Source organism: Eubalaena glacialis, chromosome 14 (assembly GCF_028564815.1).
Source record: "Eubalaena glacialis isolate mEubGla1 chromosome 14, mEubGla1.1.hap2.+ XY, whole genome shotgun sequence".
Taxonomy (NCBI): domain Eukaryota; kingdom Metazoa; phylum Chordata; class Mammalia; order Artiodactyla; family Balaenidae; genus Eubalaena; species Eubalaena glacialis.
Genome location: NC_083729.1, coordinates 31691117 through 31696635, shown reverse-complemented (window position 1 = coordinate 31696635; position 5519 = coordinate 31691117). Strand labels below are relative to the sequence as shown.

General features: G+C 38.8%; 1 non-coding gene across 1 annotated transcript; it reads left to right on the top strand.

The window, feature by feature from the left end:
• The first annotated feature begins 4119 nt into the window (after positions 1–4119).
• On the top strand, positions 4120–4192 carry TRNAR-CCU (transfer RNA arginine (anticodon CCU)). The gene has a single exon. It is a non-coding gene; the product is annotated as a tRNA-Arg (tRNA).
• Positions 4193–5519: the final 1327 nt, after the last annotated feature.

The window sequence follows — 5519 nt, the reverse complement described above, 5'->3', positions numbered from 1 at the left end:
TATAAAATAGATGACAGAAGTCCACTCTAATCCCTACTCCTCCCCACTCTCATAGTCTTGCAGGATCTTACTCTTTTTGTTTATATGTCTATTAACCTATCTATATATGTGTTTATATTTTTGAGTAAAAAGCATCACAAGGTTTATAGATTATGAATCTTGAAAGACAAAACCTATTCCAAGATTCTACAAATATTTTCCTACACTTTAATGGCTTTTTTTTTTAATTTAGATTTTTTGGTCTACTTGAGAATTTATTTTTGTGTACTATGTAATATACTGATCTAATTAAAATTTTTTCTGTATGCATAACTAATGGTCTTAACAGAATTTGCTGAATAATCCCACCCAGGTGGTGACCTTTACCATATTCTAAATCCGCATAGCGCTTGTGTCTGGTTTTGTATTCTCTAATCTGTTCCACTGGTCATCTATTCCTGAGCCAGTGCTGTGCTTTTGTTTAGATATCTGGCAGAGTAAGCTACCCTCATTCATCTTATTTTTCATACTCTTATTTATTTATTTAAAATTTCTTTCTTTATTTTTGGCTGCGTTGGGTCTTCGTTGCTGCGCGTGGGCTTTCTCTAGTTGTGGCGAGCAGGGGCTACTCTTCATGCAGTGCGTGGGCTTCTTATTGCAGTGGCTTCTCTTGTTGCGGAGCATGGGCTCTAGGCACGCGGGCTCAGTAGTTGTGGCTCGCTGGCTCTAGAGCGCAGGCTCAGTAGTTGTGGTGCACGAGCTTAGTTGCTCCGCGACATGTGGGATCTTCCCGGACCAGGGTTCGAACTGTGTCCCTTTCATTGGCAGGCGGATTCTTAACCACTGTGCCACCAGGGAAGCCCCGCTTATGATGGTTTGACTTAACGATTTTTCAACTTTACAGTGGTACAAAAGCAAAACTCACTCAGTAGAAACTGTACTTCAAATTTTGAATTTTGGTCTTTTTCCAGGCTATAAATATACTCTACAATACTCTCTCCTGATGCTGGGCAGTGGCAGCGAGCAGTAGCTCTCAGTCAGCCACTCCATCAAGAGGGTAAACAACTGATAACACTTGCAGTGATTCTGTTCCCATACAGCCATTCTGTTTTTCACTTTCAGTAACTGTATTGAATACAGTTATTTATTGAATGTATTCAGTAAATTACATGAGATATTCAACACTTTATTATAAAATAGGCTTTGTGTTAGATGATTTTGCCTGACTGTAGGCTAATGTAAGTGTTCCGAGCACGTTTAAGGTAGGCTAGGCTAAGCGATAATGTTTGGTAGGTTAGGTGTATTAAGTGCATTTTTGACTTATAGTATTTTCAATTTACAATGGGTTTATTGGGATGTAACATCACTGTAAGTCGAGGAAGATCTATAGAGAAGCATCAGACTTGGGAACAAAGGCAGAGAGGATGAGTGTTGAGGCACCGTCCTGAAAATGAAAATTAAGTGAAAATCTACATATGGAAGGATGAGACTCCCTACACTTGGTCCTCATCCCACCTCCTTTTCCTTCTTCAAACTAGGCTCTCTGGGCAAAAGATTGAAGCATTCTCTGGAGAACCTGTCTGGCCCAAGGCAAAAATACCACAGCTTTTGACAGTTTAGGGTTTCTTGGGAAATGGGCAGTTACCCTACAGAGATGGCTATTAGTGAACCATCCTTGCCCATGCATACAGAGCTTTTTAGTATCTCCCTCTTAAACAATCCCTCATGGGCAATGGCAGAGAATGTGGTCAGGCTGCAGGCAGTCCAGAAGCTGCCAGACCTCTCTATATAGCAGCCAGTTTGTGGAAACATTGTACCAGCTTAAGGAGTCTAGTCCATATGGCATGTACAGATTTTCAATAAATGCCTAAAATTTTTTTAAAAATCAGCTCTTTTGTATCTCCCTCTTAAACATGAATAGACTGCCAAAAATATAGTCCTTTAACATGAAAGACAGAGACCCAAATAGAAAAAAAGAAGTCCAGAGAACACAGACTATTAAGGAGCAGAAGAAAATTAAAAACAAAATCTTTTACATTCTTAGGGAAATGAGAAAGTTTTGCATGAGTGAAACAAGTATGGAATACTTTTAAACCACAACAAAAAATAACAGAACCTTAAAGAGCTCTAAGAAATTTAAAAAATTAAAGTCAAAATTAAAGTCAATGAATACTAGCAATGAATAATCAGAAATTGAAAATATTTACAATACCACTTTACAGTAGCATAAAAAATATGAACTGTTTAGGGAATAAACCTGAAAAAAGATGTGCAAGACCTGTACACTGAAAACTATGAAATGTTGCTGAGAGAAATTGAAGAGGATAGATAAATTGAGAGGTGTATTTTGTTCATGGGTTAGAAGACTGAATACAGTTTAAATGCCAATTCTCCCAAAATTGACCTATAGATTTAATGCAATCCCTATCAAAATCCCAGCAGGCTTTTTTTTTTTAATAACCTCATTCTAAAAATCCACATGAACTGTGAAGGACCCAGACTAGTCAAAACAACTTGGAAGAAGAAGTACGAAGTTGGAGGACTAAAACGACCTGGTTTCAAATATTATGATACAGCTACAGTAAGCAACACAGTGGGTGGTGGTGTAAGACAGGTAGATCAGTAGAACAGAATAGAGTGTAGAAATAGATCCACACATTGCTAACTGATTTCTGACAAAGATGAAAAGATAATTCAGTGGCAAAATGATAGTCTTTTCAACAAATGTTGCTGGAACAATTAGATATACTTATGCCAAAACCCCCAAAAAACAAACCAAAAAAAACGCCCATAACTTCATATCTTGTACCATATACAAAATTAATTCAAGATAAGTCAAAGACCTAAATGTAAGAACTAAAACTATAAATCTTGTAGACAGAAACATAGGAGAAAAATCTTTGCGACCTTCATTTAGGTAAAGATTTCTTAGTATGACACCAAAAGCATGGTCTATAAAGAACAAACTCATAAATTGGACTTCATCACATTAAAACCTCTGATCTTAGAGAATGAGAAGACGAGAAAATATTTGTAATGTGTATATATGATAAAGGACTTGTATCTGGAAAATATAAAGAACTCTCAAAAATCAACAATAAGAAAACAACCCTATTAAAACGTTTCATCAAAGAAGATACATGAATGATCAATAAGCACATACAAAGATGGTTAACATCATTAGTCAATAGGGTAATGGAAATTAAAACTTTAGTGAGATACCACTCCATACCTATTAGAATGGCTAAAATTAAGAAGTCTGACCATACTAAATGTTGGTGAGGTTTATAGAGGAACTGGAGCTATCATATATTTCTGGTGGGAACGTAAAATGGTACAACACTTTGCAAAAATAATTTGGCAGTTTCCTAAAAGTTAAACCATGCACCTGTCATGTGATCCAGCCATTCACTCCTAGAGAAAAGAAAATATATGTTCATACAATGACTTGTACACAGATGTTCATAGCATCAATAGCTTTACTTATAAGAGCCCCAAATTGGAAACAGCCCCAGATGTCCATCCACAAGTGAATGAATAAACAAATGGTGGTATGTCCATATGTAGTGTCAGTTCTGCCCTGCCGCAAGACCAACCAGATTCAAGGGAAGGGTACACAGACTCCACCTCTCACTGGCAGTAGTGTCAAAGTCCCAGTGTGAGAAGAGATGTGGGATGAGAGATATTGTTGAACATGCCACGGTGTCCTTAGACATACTAACCCTTTTTAAAGCCCTTCATCACATATCAAGCTCAGAACACAAAGAACCATTGTCCCATAACGTAGTACAGTGCTCCTGTTTGTTGAGAGCCCATTAACCAGAACAGCTCTGCCTCTGGTTGATGAAAGCTCGTTTCTGAGAGGCAACAGAGTGTGTCCTATCATACGCTAAGTGCTCTTCAAGAATTGTCTGAGCTCAAAGAAATGCAGCACAGGATTGTGGCTTGAGGGTCAGATGTGAAAACTGTAATTAGCTTAGGTCAACACTTATCGTGGCTGCTGTTTTCAGTGGCGTATTTCTGGTTGCCAATCATGTCTGTGCATGGTGTGGCCAAACTTTTTGGCATTGTTCAGTTCTCCTCCAACCTCTAGACTTTTCTAGAAGATGCTCACTCTCTTGAAATTAGACCCAAGGGACTTCCCTGGTGGCCCAGTGGCTAAGACTCTGCCCTCCTAATGCAGGGGGCCCGGGTTCGATCCCTGGCCAGGGAAATAGATCCCACGTGCCGCAACTAAGAGTTTGCATGCCACAACTAAAAAAAAAGATCCCTCATGCCGCAACGAAGATCCCACATGCTGCAACTAAGACCCAACACAGCCAAATAAGTAAATAAATAAATAAACATAAAAAAAAGAAGAAATTGCACCCAGGCAGCTATTAAACTAGCTCCTTAATTTGAAAAAAAATTTTTTGTGGTAACCAAATGGCCCCAGTTGATGAGGAAAAATCTCTTTTTACCAAACAATATCTCCCAATAATGTAGTAGGGTTGTTAGCAAATCAACATTCTACAACACCCTTAAAGTCAGGCAACAATTATCAATGGTGTTGAAAGCATCAGGTTGATGGGAAACTTTTCATATAGAGCCAAAGTGATACCATACAGATTACATCCCAGTTGCAGGGGAAAAAATGTAACTGTCCCTTCATAGGATCACCTTCATCCAGTGGTTGATCTTAGCACCACTAATGGTAGGTCAACCAAATGTTACATGTTTTCTGATGTGCTACACAGATGAGGTAAACAACACTACCTATGATGTATAGCCAAACTTGACTCCACCAAACTTTAATCTCCACTTGATAAGCAATACAGAAAACAGGAGAAACTAATCAACACTGTAAAGAAGTATCCGGAAAAACCCAAAAGATGGCACAGACCATAGCACATCTGGCTTGGTCTGCTTAATAAATCAGTGTTATGAAGAGAGAAACTGTTACTATTTCAGAAGAGAAAATTATTATGATGAAATGTGTGGACTGTTTAAGCCAGATATATAGGACATTTTAGGGATGACTGAGGAAATCTGAATATGGATTGGTATTAGAAAAGATTAAATTTTATTTATATGGAACAGTAGTAATCATTAAATAAAAATCCAGGTTATAAAATAGCATATATAATATGGTCTGACTTTGGTACAAAAAATACAGAAATATATAGTCGTCTCTTGGTATCCCAGAGGGATTGGTTCCAGGACCCCTTGTGGATACCAAAATCCAAGGATGCTCAAGTCCCTCATATAAAGTGATGTAGTGTTTGCATGTAACCTATGCACTTCCTTCTGTATACTTTAAATTGTCTCTAGGGACTTCCCTGGTGGCGCAGTGGTTAAGAATCCGCCTGCCAATGCAGGTTGGATCCCTGGTCCGGGAAGATCCCACATGCCGCGGAGCAACTAAGCCCGTGCGCCACAACTACCGAGCCTGCACTCTAGAGCCCACGACCCACAACTACTGAGTCCACGTGCCACAACTACTGAAGCCCAAGCGCCTAGAGCCTGTGCTCCGCAGCAATAGAAGCCACCGCAATGAGAAG